Source organism: Brassica napus, chromosome C3 (genome assembly GCF_020379485.1).
Source record: "Brassica napus cultivar Da-Ae chromosome C3, Da-Ae, whole genome shotgun sequence".
Taxonomy (NCBI): Eukaryota; Viridiplantae; Streptophyta; class Magnoliopsida; order Brassicales; family Brassicaceae; genus Brassica; species Brassica napus.
The window spans coordinates 68,308,923-68,328,344 of record NC_063446.1 but is presented as its reverse complement, the minus strand read 5'-3'; the positions used below and the strand labels follow the sequence as shown (position 1 = coordinate 68,328,344).

The 19,422-nt window shown below is 26.9% G+C and overlaps 1 pseudogene; it reads right to left on the bottom strand.

Moving 5' to 3' along the window:
- Positions 1-12,211: 12,211 nt before the first annotated feature.
- LOC106358969 lies at positions 12,212-15,792 on the bottom strand (annotated as a pseudogene).
- Between the last annotated feature and the right edge of the window lie 3,630 nt (positions 15,793-19,422).

Below are 19,422 nucleotides of genomic sequence, written 5' to 3'. Positions count from 1 at the left end.
CTCTGTTTTGGTACACATGCCATGTAAGTTCAAATATTTTAAGAAAATAAGAACAAATGAATTTTGATTGATATATAAATTATAACGAAGGAATTCGATACCAAAATCAGTCACGCAAGCAGCAAGTAGGCACGTGTGCATGTAAAAAGGAAATACGCAAGGTTCAACAAATACACACAGGTGGGCACGTGCAAGAACACGCACTTCGACCCACTACTACACTCTTCTGCAAATTCTTTTTTTTTTGAAAAACACTCTTCTGCAAATTCTTTCAAGTTTTATCTCATTATATGATATCTTACTGATTAATTATTGTAATCCCTTATATATTAATTATATATTAATTGAGAAGCATTTGAAAAATTAAAACTTTAATTTTGAATTAATTAAAAAAAAACTCAAATCATAGGTGACACTCTAAATGCCTTCTAAATTCAATTTCAAAGAATTTTACAGCATCTAATATAAAATATAGTTTAATCTAATGGTGGATCACATTATTCCATAATTATATAACACTAGAGAACATTATATTAACCTAAAATATAGGAAGTGTGTATTCTTTCTTTAAATAAAAGCTACGGAATTAACTAATATGATTTACATATATATAGCAATTAATGATTATGAATAATAAAGATTTGATAACAATTTTTGCATCCTTCTTCATTTTTGTTTAAATTTATATTATTAAAAAAATTAAACAATCACATTAACCATATAATAAAAAAAATTAGATTTTTTCTTATATGTTATATTTTGAATTTTTTAAAATGACTTTAAATTACAAAAATGAGAAAACCTTATATGTTATTTTTTTTTTAAAACGACTTTAAAATACAAAAATGAAGACACCTTATATGTTATATTTTTCTTATATGTTAGATTTTTCTTATATGTTATATTTTGAATTTTTTTTAAAACGACTTTAAATTATAAAAATGTAAGTTTTTCTTAAGTATACGACTAAAAACATTAAAATGACATGTATCAATTCGATGGTTGATTTGAAAGCTTTCAAAACCATATGGAAGATAAAAGTTAAAATAATTTAACTGTGGAAACAATACTGTTCACATTTTCAAAAATGTGTTCGATGGAAAAAATAAGGTTTTTATATCATAACTAGGATAAGACATGCGCCTTGCGCATGGTGAGTTTATTTGTATATATTATCGACAGTTTCTTTTATATATTTGATCATTTTATTTATATATATAAAATACTTTTTGTTGTTATTATATAATTTCTTTCCGATGGATCGAATCAATTTTTATTAAAAATAATGGAACAAAACTATAATTAATACATCATGGGTTGATCGGATTGGACATTAAACAAATTATGACATAAAAACCTTATTTTTTCCATCGAACACATTCTTGAAAAAAATGAACAGTATTGTTTTCACAGTTGAATTATTTTGACTTTTATATTTCATACGGTTTTGAAAGTTTTCAAATCAACCATCGAATTGATACATGTCATTTTAATGTTTTTAGTTGTATACTTAAGGAAAATTTACATTTTTGTAATTTAAAGTCGTTTTAAAAAATTCAAAATATAACATATAAGAAAAAATCTAACATATAAGAAAAATATAACATATAAGGTGTCCTCATTTTTGTATTTTAAAGTCGTTTAAAAAAAAATATAACATATAAGGTTTCCTCATTTTTGTATTTTAAAGTCATTTTAAAAAATTCAAAATATAACATATAAGAAAAAGTCTATTTTTTATTATATGGTTAATGTGATTGTTTTTTTTAATACTATAAAATTAAACAAAATGAAGAAGGATGCAAAAATTGTTATCAAATCTTTATTATTCATAATCATTAATTGTCTTATATATGTAAATCATATTAGGTAATTTGGTAGCTTTTATTTATGGAAAGAATACACACTTCTTATATTTTAGGTTAATATAATGTTCTCTAGTGGACATTAAACAAATTATGACATAAAAACCTTATTTTTTCCCTCGAATACATTCTTGAAAAAGTGAACACTATTGTTTTCACAGTTGAATTATTTTGATTTTTATCTTACATATGGTTTTGAAAGCTTTCAAATCAACCATCGAATTGATATATGTCATTTTAATGTTTTTAGTCGTATACTTAAGAAAAACTTACATTTTTGTGATTTAAAATCGTTTTAAAAAATTCAAAATATAACATATAAGAAAAAATCTAACATATAAGAAAATATAACATATAAGGTGTCCTCATTTTTTTTATTTTAAAGTCCTTTTAAGAAAAATATAACATATAAGGTTTCCTCATTTTTGTAATTTAAAGTCATTTTAAAAAATTCAAAATATAATATATAAGAAAAAATCTAATTTTTTTATTATATGGTTGATGTGATTGTTTATTTTTTTTAATAATATAAATTTAAACAAAAATGAAGAAGGATGCAAAAGTTGTTATCAAATCTTTATTATTCATAATCATTAATTGTCATATATATGTAAATCATATTAGGTAATTCTGTAGCTTTTATTTAAGGAAAAAATACATACTTCTTATATTTTAAGTTAATATAATGTTCTCTAGTGGACATTAAACAAATTATGACATAAAAACCTTATTTTTTCCTTCGAACACATTCTTGAAAAAAGTGAACAGTATTGTTTCCACAGTTAAATTATTTTAACTTTTATCTTCCATATGGTTTTGAAAGCTTTCAAATCAACCATCGAATTGATGCATGTCATTTTAATGTTTTTAGTCGTATACTTAAGGAAAACTTAATTTTTTGTAATTTAAAGTCGTTTTAAAAAATTCAAAATATTATATATAAGAAAATTCTAACATATAAGAAAACTATAACATATAAGGTGTCCTCATTTGTATATTTTAAATTTGTTTTAAAAAAATATATAACATATAAAGTTTCCTTATTTTTATAATTTAAAGTCATTTTAAAAAATTCAAAATATAACATATAAGAAAAAATCTATTTTTTTATTATATTGCTAATGTGATTGTTTAATTTTTTTAATAATATAAATTTAAACAAAAATGAAGAAAAATACAAAAATTGTTATCAAATCTTTATTATTCATAATCATTAATTGCCATATATATGTAAATCATATTAGGTAATTCCGTAGCTTTTATTTAAGGAAAGAATACACACTTCCTATATTTTAGGTTAATATAATGTTCTCTAGTGTTATATAATTATGGAATAATGTGACACCATTAGATTAAACTATACTTTATATTAGATGCTCTATAATTCTTTGAAATGAAAGTTAGAAGGCATTTAGAGTGCCACCTAGGATTTGGAGTTTTTTTTAACTAATACAAAATTAAGGTTCTAATTTTTCAAATGCTTCTCAATTAATATATAGGGGATTTGTTTAATGTCCACTACCACTACAGAACATTATATTAACCTAAAATATAGAAGTGTGTATTCTTTCCTTAAATAAAAGCTACAAAATTACCTAATATGATTTACATATATATATATGACAATTAATAATTATGAATAATAAAGATTTGATAACAATTTTTGTATCCTTCTTCATTTTTGTTTAATTTTATTTTATTAAAAAAATAAACAATCACATTAACCATATAATAAAAAAATTAGATTTTTTCTTATATGTTAATTTTGTATTTTTTTAAAATGACTTTAAATTACAAAAATAAGGAAACCTTATATGTTATATTTTTTTAAAACGACTTTAAAATACAGAAATGAGGACACCTTATATGTTATATTTTTCTTATATGTTAGATTTTTTCTTGTATGTTATATTTTGAATTTTTTAAAACGACTTTAAATTACAAAAATGTAAGTTTTCCTTAAGTGTACGACTAAAAACATTAAAATGACATGTATCAATTCGATGGTTGATTTGAAAGCTTTCAAAACCGTATGGAAGATAAAACTCAAAATAATTCAAATGTGAAAACAATACTGTTCATTTTTTTCAAGAATGTGTTCGATAAAAAAATAAGGTTTTTATGTCATAATTTGTTTAATGTCCAATACGATTAACCAATGATGTATTAATTATAGTTTTGTTCCATTATTTTTAATAAAAATTGATCTGATCTATCGGAAAGAAATTATATAAGAACAATAAAAAATATTTTATATATATAAATAAAATGATCAATTATATAAAAAAAACTATAGATAATATATATAAATAAATTTATCCTGCGCAAGGCGTATGTCTTATCCTAGTTTTAAGCATTAATTACAACTCTAACCACCTGGAGCTGACCCATCTCCCTAGCTAGTTACCTCCAAGCTCAAACATGTGGACCGTAAACAAGCTCTTTATAAATAGTGGATGACTTATTAATTACGTTCACGTCGTAATGTCTATGCAACAATGATACATCTCTTCTTTGTAACTTTTTGGTCCACGCCTTGAGCAACTTGTCAATCACATCTCCTGTCTCTGTGTCGTTGAAATCTTTATCGGTGTGTGTGATGCCTTCCACCGCAGGATGCAAGTAGGCTTCCCAGATAAGTCCAATCTTTACTATAATACTAAGATAAGACATGCACCTTGCGCATGATGAATTTATTTATATATATTATCGATAGTTTATTTTATATATTTGATCATTTTATTTATATATATAAAATATTTTTTGTTGTTATTATATAATTTTTTCCGATGGATCGGATCAATTTTTATTAAAAATAATGGAACAAAACTATAATTAATACATCATGGATTGATCGGATTGGACATTAAACAAATTATGACATAAGAACTTTATTTTTTCCATCGAATATATTCTTGAAAAAAATGAACAGTATTGATTTCACAGTTGAATTATTTTGACTTTTATCTTTCATATGGTTTTGAAAACTTTCAAATTAACCATCGAATTGATACATGTCATTTTAATGTTTTTAGTCGTATACTTAAGGAAAACTTACATTTTTGTAATTTAAAGTCGTTTTAAAAAATTCAAAATATAACATATAAGAAAAAATCTAACATATAAGAAAAATATAACATATAAGGTGTCCTCATTTTTGTATTTTAAAGTCGTTTTAAAAAAAAAAATATAACAAATAAAGTTTTCTCATTTTTGTAATTTAAAGTCATTTTACAAAATTCAAAATATAACATATAAGAAAAAATATAATTTTTTATTATATTGTTAATGTGATTGTTTAATTTTTTTAATAATATAAATTTAAACAAAAATGAAGAAGAATGCAAAAATTGTTATCAAATCTTTATTATTCATAATCATTAATTGCATATATATGTAAATCATATTAGGTAATTCTGTAGCTTTTATTTAAGGAAAGAATACACATTTCCTATATTTTAGGTTAATATAATGTTCTCTAGTGTTATATAATTATGAAATAATGTGACACCGTTAGATTAAACTATACTTTATATTAGATGCTCTAGAATTCTTTGAAATGGAATTTAGAAGGCATTTAGAGTGCCACCTAGGATTTGAGGTTTTTTTTAATTAATACAAAATTAAGGTTCTAATTTTTCAAATGCTTCTCAATTAATATATAGGGAATTAACCAAGAAGTGGTATAGTAATTTTTTAGGACTCGGCATAAATCCGTCGGTTTTGAATTTGATTTCTGCTCAAAACTAAGTTATCGCTATTTGGTAAGTTTAGAATTAAGTTGCGGCCCAAATTGGTTAGCATGATGGACCGTAAATCTATCAATCTTTTGGTATAAGTCGAAAAATATTCAAATTCGAATCATGTAGAATAATACGCTTTCGGGTTAGAGGTCAACCGGATAGCCGAGAGAATTTATCAAAAAAAAAAAAAATTATTCAGTGTATTTTGCCTGTTAAACAATCAAATTAGTAAACCCATTATTATTATTATTATTTTTGAATAAAATGTAGAGAGGCTTTCTTGTTAGACAATGATTAGGCATATCAACCTTTGTAAGGCATATAGGAAGATACAGTGAACCTAAAGATAAACAATAAATCCTTTTGTTTATGATAAATAACAGTTGACTGTGTGGAACAAAATGCAAGATACGATTCCTAACCTTATTTTTCTGAGTAACTCAATAGTGGTAGTGGGAGTGGCTGGGAGACAGAAGACTGTTAACTTCCTAGTTCCTACATAAACGTGCATATAAAGAGATTTTATATTTTTACCAAGAAAAAAAGAAAGATTTTATATCATTTCACATAGAAAGGACATACATGTTTCATTCAATTTTCTAATATGACCCAAATCGATGCATTCTTCAAAAGTAGTTGACCATTTAACTACACTTGGTCTATGCATTCTTCAAAAATATTTTATTTACTACGAGTCAGAGGCGGACCTACTTTATGAGATGGTGTGTCAATTGTTAAACGTTTCTTGTGGACTACAGTAAGTATGTCTACTCACCTCAAATGGTAGTGTTCCACCTCCTTATATATGAGTTAACGGGTTCAATACCCATTTTATTTTACTTTTTGAAATTTAATTTGTCCCTGATCCAGAGTAAAAAAAATCTTGGGTCCGCCACTGCTGCGAGTGCCCGTATGTAGTAGTTTGCTTTGTTTAACTTCCTACGAGTTTAACAACTAATGTTGGATCAGAAATCCCCTACTTATTAATCAAAAAGCATTTTGAATAACTATCTTACTTTAGTTGATTAATAACAATTTTGCCACTATTGATGACGTGGCGAGCTCACCGCCCTCCTCAACCAATTAAGCTAATGACCCTTTAATTACTAGGATATTTACATTCTATGCCATTGGTCCTTATTATACATTTTTTTCTTCTTGTAAACAATTTAATACGGCTCATTTAAAATTTCAATAACATTTAATGCATATTACATTTGCCGTAGAACTACAAGTTAGAATATAGTACTTGCATCAATTAGGATAATGGTTGCATAAATTTCGGCATTATTATTAATGCATATTCCTTACGTCAATATTGCATATGTCATTTTACAAGTAATTTTGTTAACCAATTGACATAGTTAAAGACTAAGTCCTGGTCCGTAGATTTTTCTAGCCTAACATGATACAAAACATGAGAATTTTACATCTATCCATAAACCTATAATATTCTTAATTTAATATAACATGTAACTAATTAATTTATAATGTTATATAAAATTATGAACAAAAAAAATAAAAAAATATGATTATCTTCCTAACATTTTCACCAATTATAGTGAATACCATTTCATAATTTGTATTCAAACTATGAACGCAAACGGTAAGAAGTGACTACATAAGAGTTTATATATAGAATAAAAGCACCATTGTAAACAGAAAAGAACACTAAGCCATTCATTTTGTCCACCTCAAGAGTTTAGAACATACTATATATCTCTTTGGCGTTATCTACTTTAGTATATGAAGAACATTAAACCAATTCTAAGATCATTTGAACTGTTTAGTTCTCTATTAGTGAATACCATTTCACAATTTGTTGGGATAATAAAGTCAATATTACAAAATACATGATTGTATTCTCTATTTACGCTTTAACCATTCGAGTATCCATTCAAGTTTGGTTCATATCTATTCGGATTTCAAATTTTCGAGATTAAAATTTAAATCACCTTTGGGTATTTGTAAATTTTGGTTCGGTTTGGTTCGGCTCTTTGCGGGTTCAATTCGGGTTCGGATGACCCGTTTAACTTATTTTTAATTTTAAAATTCATATATACTTTAAACTTTCAAAACTAGAAGTAAAAATAATATATTACATATAAATTTGGACAATGTATGATGAAATACCTAAATTTAACATATAAATTGGCTTAGCTTGAATATTTGGATTGATAATCGATTAGATATTTCAAGTATTTTTATTGTTTCGAGTATTGTTTGCTTATTTAGCTATTTAATTTTGACTATTTGTATATACTTTCAAATATTTTGGACAACCTCAAAATATCTTATATATTTAGATATTTTTTATATATTAAATATAAAATAATTAATTTATTTAAGTATATAAATCTATTTCAGATACATTCGGACACCAAAATTCTTTCGTTCGGATCGGTTTCGGTTTTCTAAATAAGAAAATTTTAAATCCGTTCGGATATTTAACCAATTTCAGATTGGATTCGATACTATGTTTTTGATCAGATTTGGTTTTAGATTTTTGGATTCTTTTTTTTTTTACCTAGCCCTATACAAACTAATGCATAATCCAACTTTATACAAACTATCCCCAAAAAAATGTAAATTACATTATGTTATTGTCACAAAAATCTGGCGTGGGTCTCTGCCTATAAGAAATAAAAGTCTTAAATCGGTTATACATCGAAGTTGGTTTATTATTATTATGGACTGATAGATGCTACCAAGGCTTAAACTTTAGTAAACCAACTTAATGGTGTTTATGAATAATAATAACCCTCGGGAGTTTCTTCACAGAAGGCTACAATTTAAAATCAAGCTACTCAGTTACAAATCCCTTACTTATTAATCAAGAAGCATTTTGAATAACTACCTTACTTTAGTTGATTAATAACAATTTTGCCACTATTCATGATGTGGCGAGCTCACAGCCCTTCTAAACCAATTAAGCTAATGACCCTTTAATTACTAGGATACTAGAATAAGACCTGCGCCCTGCGCAAGGTGAGTTTATTTGTATATATTATCGATAATTTTTTTTATATATGTGATCATTTTATTTATATATATAAAATATTTGTTGTTGTTATTATATAATTTATTTCCGATGGATCAGATCAATTTTTATTAAAAATAATAGAACAAAGCTATAATTAATACATCTTGGGTTGATCGAATTGGACATTAAACAAACTATGACATAAAAACCTTATTTTTTCCATCGAATACATTCTTGAAAAAAATGAACAGTATTGTTTTCACAGTTGAATTATTTTGACTTTTATCTTCCATATGGTTTTGAAAGCTTTCAAATCAACCATCGAATTGATACATGTTATTTTAATGTTTTTAGTCGTATACTTAAAGAAAACTTACATTTTTGTAATTTAAAGTCGTTTTAAAAAATTCAAAATATAACATCTAAGAAAAAATCTAACATATAAGAAAAATCTAACATATAAGGTGTCCTCATTTTTGTATTTTAAAGTCGTTTTTTTTTAAAAAATAACATATAAGGTTTCCTCATTTTTGTAATTTTAAAGTCATTTTAAAAAATTCAAAGTATTACATATAAGAAAAAATCTAATTTTTTATTATATGTTAATGTGATTGTTTATTTTTTTAATAATATAAAATTAAACAAAATGAAGGAGGATGCAAAAATTGTTATCAAATCTTTATTATTCATAATCATTAATTGCCATATATATGTAAATCATATTAGGTAATTTTGTAGTTTTATTTAGGTAACGAATACACACTTCTTATATTTTAGGTTAATATAATGTTCTCTAGTGGATATTTAACAACTTATGACATAAAAATCTTATTTTTTTCCTCGAACACAATTTTGAAAAAGTGAATAGTATTGTTTTCACAGTTAAATTATTTTGACTTTTAACTTAATTTTAGTTTTGAAAGCTTTCAAATCAACCATCGAACTGATACATGTCATTTTAATGTTTTTAGTCGTATACTTAAGGAAAACTTACATTTTTGTAATTTAAAGTTGTTTTAAAAAATTCACAATATAACATATAAGAAAAAATCTAACATATAAAGTGTAATCATTTTTGTATTTTAAAGTCGTTTTAAGAAAAAAATAACATATAAGGTTTTCTCATTTTTGTAATTTAAAGTCATTTTAAAAAATTTAAAATATAGCATCTAAGAAAAAATTTAATTTTTTATTATATGGTTAATGTGATTGTTTATTTTTTAATAATATAAAATTAAACAAAAATGAAGAAGGATGGAAAAATTGTTATCAAATCTTTATTATTCATAATCATTAATTGTCATATATATGTAAATCATATTAGATAATTCTGTAGCTTTTATTTAAGGAAATAATACACACTTCTTATATTTTAGGTTGATATAATGTTCTCTAGTGGACATTAAACAAAATATGACATAAAAACCTTATTTTTTTCAGCGAACACATTCTTGAAAAAAGTGAACAGTATTGTTCACAGTTGAATTATTTTGACTTTTATCTTCCATATGGTTTTGAAAGCTTTCAAATCAACCATCGAATTGATACATGTCATTTTAATGTTTCTAGTCGTGTACTTAAGGAAAACTTACATTTTTGTAATTTAAAGTCGTTTTAAAAAAATTCAAAATATAACATATAAAAAAATTCTAACATATAAGAAAAATATAACATATAAGGTGTCCTCATTTTTGTATTTTAAAGTCGTTTAAAAAATATATATATAACATATAAAAGTTTCCTCATTTTTGTAATTTAAAGTCATTTTAAAAAATTCAAAATATAACATATAAGAAAAAATCTAATTTTTTTATTATATGGTTAATGTGATTGTTTAAGTTTTTTTTAATAATATAAATTTAAACTAAAATGAAGAAGGATGCAAAAATTGTTATCAAATCTTTATTATTCATAATCATTAATTCCCGTATATATGTAAATCATATTAGATAATTTCGTAGCTTTTATTTATGGAAAAAATACACACTTCATATATTTTAGGTTAATATAATGTTCTCTAGTGTTATATAATTATGAAATAATGTGACACCATTAGATTAAACTATACTTTATATTAGATGCCCTAGAATTCTTTGAAATGAAATTTAGAAGGCATTTTGTAGGGGTTATTGGTTGTTGTATTTTAATGAATTTGAAAATCAAAACTAAATCTAGTGTTATTGGTTCTATGATTTTCAAATCTGTATTAAAATCATGTGTTATTTGTTTAATTATTCATAAATTCTGTATCAAACCAATTGACATAGTTAAAGACTAAGTCCTGGTCCATAGATTTTTCTAGCCCAACATTTTGATACAAAACATGAGAATTTTACATCTATCCATAAACCTATAATATTCTTAATTTAATATAGCATGTAACTAATTAATTTATAATGTTATATAAAATTATGAACAAAAAAAAATGATTATCTTCCTAACATTTTCACCAATTATAGTGAATACCATTTCATAATTTGTATTCAAACTTTGAACGCAAACGGTAAGAAGTGACTACATAAGAGTTTATATATAGAATAAAAGCACCATTGTAAACAGAGAAGAAAACTAAGCCATTTATTTTGTCCACCTCAAAAGTTTAGAACATACTATATATCTCTTTGGCGTTATCTACTTTAGTATATGAAGATCATTAAACCAATTCTAAGATCATTTGAACTGTTTAGTTCTCTATTAGTGAATACCATTTCACAATTTGTCGGGATAAAGTCAATATTACAAAATACATGAGTGTATTCTCTATTTACGCTTTAACCGTTCGGGTATCCATTCAATTTTGGTTCATATCTATTCGTGTTTCAAATTTTCGAGATTAAAATTTAAGTCACATTTGGGTATTTGTAAATTTTGGTTCGGTTTGGTTCGGCTCTTTGCGGGTTCAATTCGGGTCTGGATGACCCTTTTAACTTATTTTTAAATTTAAAATTCATATATACTTTAAACTTTCAAAACTAGAAGTAAAAATAATATATTACATATAAATTTGGACAATGTATGCTGAAATACCTAAATTTAACATATAAATTGGCTTAGCTTGAATATTTGGATTGATAATCGATTAGATATTTCAAGTATTTTTAGTGTTTCGAGTATTGTTTGCTTATTTAGCTATTTAATTTTGACTATTTGTAGATACTTTCAAATATTTTGGACAACCTCAAAATATCTTATATATTTAGATATTTTATATATATTAAATATAAAATAATTAATTTATTTAAGTATATAAATCTATTTCAGATAGATTCGGACACCAAAATTCTTTCGTTCGGATCGGTTTCGGTTTTCTAAATAAGAAAATTTTATATCCGTTCGGATATTTAACCAATTTCAGATCGTATTCGATACTATGTTTTAGATCAGATTTGGTTTTAGATTTTTGGATTCTTTTTTTTTTACCTAGCCCTAATACAAACTAATGCATAATCCAACTTTATACAAACTATCCCCAAAAAAATGTAAATTACATTACGTTATTGTCACAAAAATCTCGCGTGGGTCTCTACCTAGTATAAGAAATAAAAGTCTTAAATCGGTTATACATCGAAGTTGGTTATTATTATTATCGACTGATAGATGCTACCAAGGCTTAAACTTTAGTAAACCAACTTAATGGTGTTTAAAATCAAGCTACTCAGTTACAAAGTAGTTGTAAACTTAAACTTAGCGTCTCAAACACGAACGACAGTAGGAGATGGGTGATAATCATCAGAAGTCAACTTAAAGCTGTGAGAAGCTGTGGAATTGGTGAGAGGGTGAGCAATACTGAGATCATAGTCACCATGAAAGAGTGAAGCTTCAAAATATCCATCAGCATCAGTTAAACCTGTGGTTTTCCCACGAAGCCCTCCCCACTCTCGCAGAAGTTTGTCCACAACGTCTCCGGTGGGTAGGTTCCTGAAGTTGCCATCGGTGAGGCACATTCGGAAGCAACCTTTTGGATTATAACCTGACCACGTCACCATTCCCGTCACTTTCGGATGTGCGTGGCCTTCCCTAAGGACCTGCTCGAAATAATTGGCCTGCAAGAAACTCAGATATCAGACAGAGCGGACCAACATGGGACAGGATTTCCAGTAGCCCTTGTAAGAGCAGAGCCGATTCTAAGCACAGACGGATGAAACATTTACCCCCAAGATTTTTTCAAATTGTAAAAAAAAAAATATTGTTATTAAGATTAACGTTAAAATATTTATAACCCTTAAATATATTTCAGTTACCTGAACATTTGGAGGAGCTGCGACGTCGACCTCAGTGAGCCAAATAGGCAAACCAGTGGCACCAAGAGTGTCAAGAGCTGATCTCATATACGGAATGTTAGGAGTACTGAAAAAATGAGACTCAAGACCGATCCCTAAAGGAATGTTTCCGGGGGCACGAATAGATTGAAGCTCTCTAAGCTTCTGTAAATACTTTGCTGGACTAGACACCCCATCCCCTGGTTGCTCTAACGTATTGAATTCATTCATAAACATTGTAGTCGTTGGGTCAACAGCATGCGCCTGCTCAAAGACGTTATAGGAGGCTTTAGGGCCCATCTTGTTCTCAAAGAATGAGAAATGAAGATTCTCATTCACAACGTCCCAACTAGCGAGCTGGCCTTTGTACCTTGACACCACCGAGTCAACCCTTCTCTTCACGGCTTTGTAGAGATCGGGTCCGTTCAATGCCGTCACCCAACTAAGTTGATATTTAGGGTCGTCTAATATAATATGGTGGCCACGAATAGCGATCCCATGCTGCTTGAATAATCTTACCATCGCGTCTGCGGTTGAGTAATCCTCTTTGCCTCTTACAACTTCCGTGCTGTACCATTTCATCTCATTCTCGAAAGCTGTCACGGTGAATCTCTTAGTGAACCAGTCTTGGAATGCTTGGTTCCCAAGTATGTTACTTCCTGCCGAGCACCCGAATGGGAACCCGAGTCTGTTTTGAACGATGGAGATGGTTGCGTTTGGTACTGGCTCACCGGCGCTGTTTACGGCTCTGATCCTCACGGCTCCTTTCCTCGTTATGTTAATGCTCTGCTTGTGGTGAGAGTTCCACTCTTTTTGTGTAAATGGTTGCAACGAGACGCTGTCCACCCAAATCTCAGCGGTTGTGTCCTCGCTCTACACATGACAATAAGTCAATAAGAATCATCATTGGTCAGTTTCTCTGTTTCCACTTAAATGTAACGTTTTCCTTTACACATTCAAAATGAAAAGAACCATAAATCATAGCAAATCTCCCAAAAGACCATAAAATAAGTGTTTTTGACCAAAAGAGCAAATAAATAAAAAAATGACCCTTTTTTTTGTTTTTGATTCTTTTTTGAAAATAAACAATGATAAAAAGAAGTTTAATTAAAGAGATAAAAGATCTTTCTACCATTATTTTAAGATATATAAATATAAATAAATATTGAAATAAATAATAAAAAATATTTTTAATTCTAAATATTTTTTCAATTCGAATATATTTTTTTCAAAAATTTCTTTTAAAATCCTAAAATTATTTTTGAAACTTTTAATAAATTATTATTTTAAATTTTGAATAATATTTAAAAAAAAAAACCTAAACTCCAGCCCTCAAATCTAAACATTTAAGTGTATATTAATTAACCCTAGGGATATAAGTGTTGTTTAACCTTTTTAATTAAATATTATGGTCATTTTGATTTTTGTGTGTTATATTTATGATAAAAAAAAATTTAGTGTTATCCTAAAAATTCCTCAATCATAAATTACTTTTCAAAAAAATTCTTCCTTTTTAAAAATAAACTTTGGTGTCATGTTGCAACTTTCCTTTTAAGAATATATTAAAAGTAGTAGTTTTCTTAGACAAACAATCTAGACCATTACTAATTTACTATGTTTGTATATGAAGAAGATACCTCAAAGTAGAGATCGGCAGGACCAGATTCATCAACAGTAAGACCACCTTTGAGCATGGACCAGCATTTGGATTCAGCAATAACTGAACCGGCATGCTTATATTCACCATTCTTCTTGAAAACGGCTCTCACAGGAGAATTCCCTTGACTTACTTGTAACCAAGCTACAAGTTACATAAAACACGTTAGACGATACTTGGCACAATGCTTTCTAAAGAATGTGAGCCAAGAAACACAAATTCGAAATTTTATCTACCAGAGAAAGTGTAGAGAAGTCCCTTTTCCAAATAAACCTTTTGTGAGACGCTATCATAAGATTGATTCCTCCCTCGTGCAATAACAAACTTATTGCCTCCAAATTCTGTGAAATCGACTTTGGTGTTTCCCATTTGTGACCATCCCTGAGAACCATTTTGTAAGTCAGGGTTAACGATGATCCCTCCATTGTACTGTGGCTTATTAGGGTTCTCTAGACACTGCACCAGGACAAAAAGATAATCAAAAACAGAACTTTATAATGAACATGTCTGAAAGAACACATAATTGCTTACCTCTATCGTTGCCGAGTAATCATATGGTACGTTCTTTTCTTCACACCCTGCAAAAAGTTTTCATACAAAATTATGTTATATTAATTATTTATTTTTCGTTAATAATAAGAGATTCAAAAGTTCTTACTACGTATAAGCATTAAAAATATATATTGATAGAGAAACCTTATAGGAGATTCAATTTAACATAACAACAATAATAATTTATGAAAATCAGAGGACAAGAAGGGGAACAACTTGATAGAGAAAGGCAGCAGAAGGCAAGCAGTAGCAACAGAAGCTTCATTGCGGAACTAACAATTCGCTTGATGATGCTTAAGAGTTTTTAGTGATATTTATACTATTTGTTTTACGGTCTTGATACAGTGAATTAACAAAAATAGAAGTTTGACTATATTTTTATAAGATTTTTTTCATAATTATTTGAAAAGGAGGTTAAGATACTTTTCTATACTATTAAAACAGAAGCAATGCTTGAGAATTTTTAATAATATTTATACTATTTGTTTTACGGTCTTGATACAGTGAATTAACAAAAATAGAAGTTTGACTATACTTGTTATAAGATCTTTTCATAATTATTTGAAAAGAAGGTTCAGATACTTTTCTATACTATTAAAACAGAAGCAATAAAAATCTATTTACAAATAATCTAAGTTGGACCATTAAATTTATTTACATTCGTATTATTTTGTCTACAACTAATTTATTTATTATTAAGCATACATATTAACTTAACATATTATTTAAATATTTTAAAAAATGAGATCTCAAAAATATTTTCTTAAATATCTTTTCAAAGATTATATTTTTATAATATTTTTATTTAGAATATAAATATATATTTTCTAGCATTATTTTTAAATAATAAAAATTCGTAATTAATATTAGCTATTTTACTATAAATTAATATTAATTCTTTTTTTTTGATTTATAGAATAAGAAATAACATTTCTATAATATTTATATATACATAACTTATATTCATAATTAAGTTACTACAACAATCAATAAATATAAAAGAAATTCATATACTTTTTGACTATTTTATAAATATAAAAATAAAATAAGTACATATACAGAATGAAATATATTTATTAATGTTGACATATTCCAATTTATTAAAATAAAATAATAAAGTAAGATATTTAAAATAATGGAAATTTTATATTTTAATATACATATTTTAATTAGTTATTAAAATATATTTAATATATTGAATGTGATAAAAATGCGATACTAAATTTTGTTTATATTAGTATTATTTGATTATATGGTACATAGAAATATAAGTAAGTTTTACTATTACAGTTTTTACGGGTTATTTAATAAACATATAAATATTTATAAAGTATGAAACATGTCGAAGGACATATATTAATTTATATTATCACAAAATAAATTTTCTCAAATAGAAAAAATTAATAATAAATTCATATTATTATTTATAGCTTTAAACTATAAATAAAATTAATATAAGACGGGTTGGTAATTTGAATTTCGGTTCTAATTTACATCACATCCTACATCTCATTCTGGTAAATTTGTAAGTATGGATCGAGTTCGGATATAACATATCGGTTTTTGTTCTAATTTGTATCACATCCTAAAACTAATAAAATAACCATATATCATTCGGTTTCGGGTTAAATTGGATTGCTTCGGATGTATCTGAAGTCAAATCCAAAATTGAAAAGCAAAACGTAAAAATAAATACTTATTTATATAGAGTTGGATTTTTAAGGTACTTATTTAAAAATTAAATACTTATTTTTATATATCATTTCAAAATAAATATAGGACTGAATATTTGAAGTACATATTTATGTCTCAAATATTTTTATATGTGATTAATTTTGACATTCGGATCGGTTTTGCATTTTTTAAGTTTGTTTTCTGTTTTCGGGCTTCGAGTTCAGCTAATTAACACTTCAGATTCGGATATGATTTGTACCGCCCTACGAGACTCGTTCTGTGATGTTCGTAACCTCTTGTACTCCAAAGTTTATCCCTTAAGTTTTTTCCGAAGTTATTTCGAATCAAGTTTCTTTGAAAATAGCTTAGCAATCCTGGGTGTTGATTTCCAGATTACCGTTTTTGACCCAAACAGTCTTATCTCTTAGGTTTGGGTATGAACGACATTGCAGGTACCCTATTTTAAATTCCTAACCTTATTTTGCTAAGCAACTCGATAATGGTACTGGGAGTGGCTGTGGCTGGGAGACAAAAAACTGTTAACTTCCCACATAAACTTGAGTATAAAGAGATGTTCTATCATTTGACACATAGAAAGGACATGCATGTTTCATTCAATTTTAAAAAAAAATGTTTCATTCAATTTTCTAATATGACCCAATTAAATTTCCCATACATTCTGGAAAAAAATAGTTGACCATTTAACTACACTTAATCAACACTCAATTATTCATTATTATTTACTACGAGTGCCCATATGTAGTGATTTGATTAGTTTAACTTCCTACAAGCTTAACAGTTAACTAGATTTTGAACCGCATTTTCTAAAGCGCTGAATAATTTTTCAGTATATATAATCTCATTTTTTTCTTTATTTAAAGTATGCTCGTGCATAAAATCCGTAAACCAAAGTACGAACCAAACTGATACAAAAAATTTCATCTCAGGTTTTAAAACTCTATAAATCTATTACAAGTGCACAGCAAACCAAATAATATTCTAGGGGTCGAATCTACAGAGATTAACGGTTACACTACATTCTTTCAGAGTGAAATAAATTAGCTTAGACAACGCGATTTGGTTGATGATTTATGTAACGAAAGTAAATAAATATCATGATTAATACCATGTAAAAATCAAGGAGATAAAGCGTTAGGCCTAGAGTGATGAATCGGGTGTCTAGCGATCATGAGCCAAATAACTATTCAAGAAACGATTTCAAACAAGTTTAGAACTCGAAATGTCTCACCTTTTATCAAAAAAATTCTAACTTCTAAACTTTCATTTGGATTCGAGAAAGATGACAAACATTATTGCTCAGATTCGATTTGTTCACAAGTTGCCCTAACATCTACTTTCGCTGGTTAGGGACAAATTGTCCATTCATATTGTTTCTAGAAACCTAAGCACTTTTGATGATTAGATTAAACCTAGTTTCAAACAGTAAATGATTAGTTTAATGCAGACAGTAAGCGTAATCATGAATGGAGACAATCAAACAATGATCTTATTTGTATTTAGCTCATCGATCTAAACACTCTAACACCTTAGACTAAGCAAGCCGACTACTCAGACATGAACAGAGAAAACACAGTGATAGATGATGAAGAAAACATGATGAAATAGATTGTAATAATAAATATAGGGTTCATGATTTTTCTCAAGAGTGTGTAGAGATTATTCTCCCTTAACAAGATTACAAGCTTTCTAGCCATTTCTTCTGACTCTTTTTCAAATTCGATAAATGTCCTCTCAATCTCTCTCAAAAGGTAGCTCCCTGATGAAAATAATAGAAAACAATATATTTGCAGGTCTGTGGCGACTCAGAAGGAAAAAGGAGAATCCCTAGGTAAAAATCCTTAAATATTGAAAAAGTTCTTAAAAATCTCAGTCGCCAGAGCAGCTGCTTCATTTGAGAACGGCTGCTCTGTTCTGAAAATCTCCCATTTCTTTTTTTTTCCGCCTCTTTTGCTCTAAGTGATCCATATCCAATCCAATGCAACTCCTGACATGTAATGACTCAAAAAAGACTAAAAGGACTCGATAAATACTCGAAAACACTTTAGAAAACAATATTGGAATGTGTCAAAAACAAAATACATCACGAACCAGACCAAAGAACCCGATCCATACCCGGTCATATGTAAGAAATACCAGAATAGGTCTTGTAGGGTGCTACAAAACATATTCCGAAGTGTAATAAGCTGAATCCAAAACACTGAAAAATCTAGAAAACTGATCTGATTGTCCAAATAAATCACAAATATAAATATTTGAAACATAAATATTTCTTTCAAATATTCAATTCTATATTTATTTTGAAATTATAATTAAAAAATAAATATTTAACTTTTAAATAAGTCTTTTATAAAAATAAATATTTACTTCTTATGTTTTTTTTTAAAAAAAAATTGGATTTAACTTCGGATATATCTGAACCGAACCAATTTAAAACGAATGCAAACAATATATGGTTATTTTATGTATTTTAATATGAATACAAATTAGAATCAAACCGATGTGTTATATCTGATTTCGATCTGTACTAACAAATCTACCAGAATGAGACCTATGATGTGATATAAATAAAACCAAATTCAAAATACCCAACCCATATCCCAACGGGTATATGAACGCCCAAGCCAAACTTAAAATGTGTTTTATGTTTTGTTTAATTAGTTTTACATTT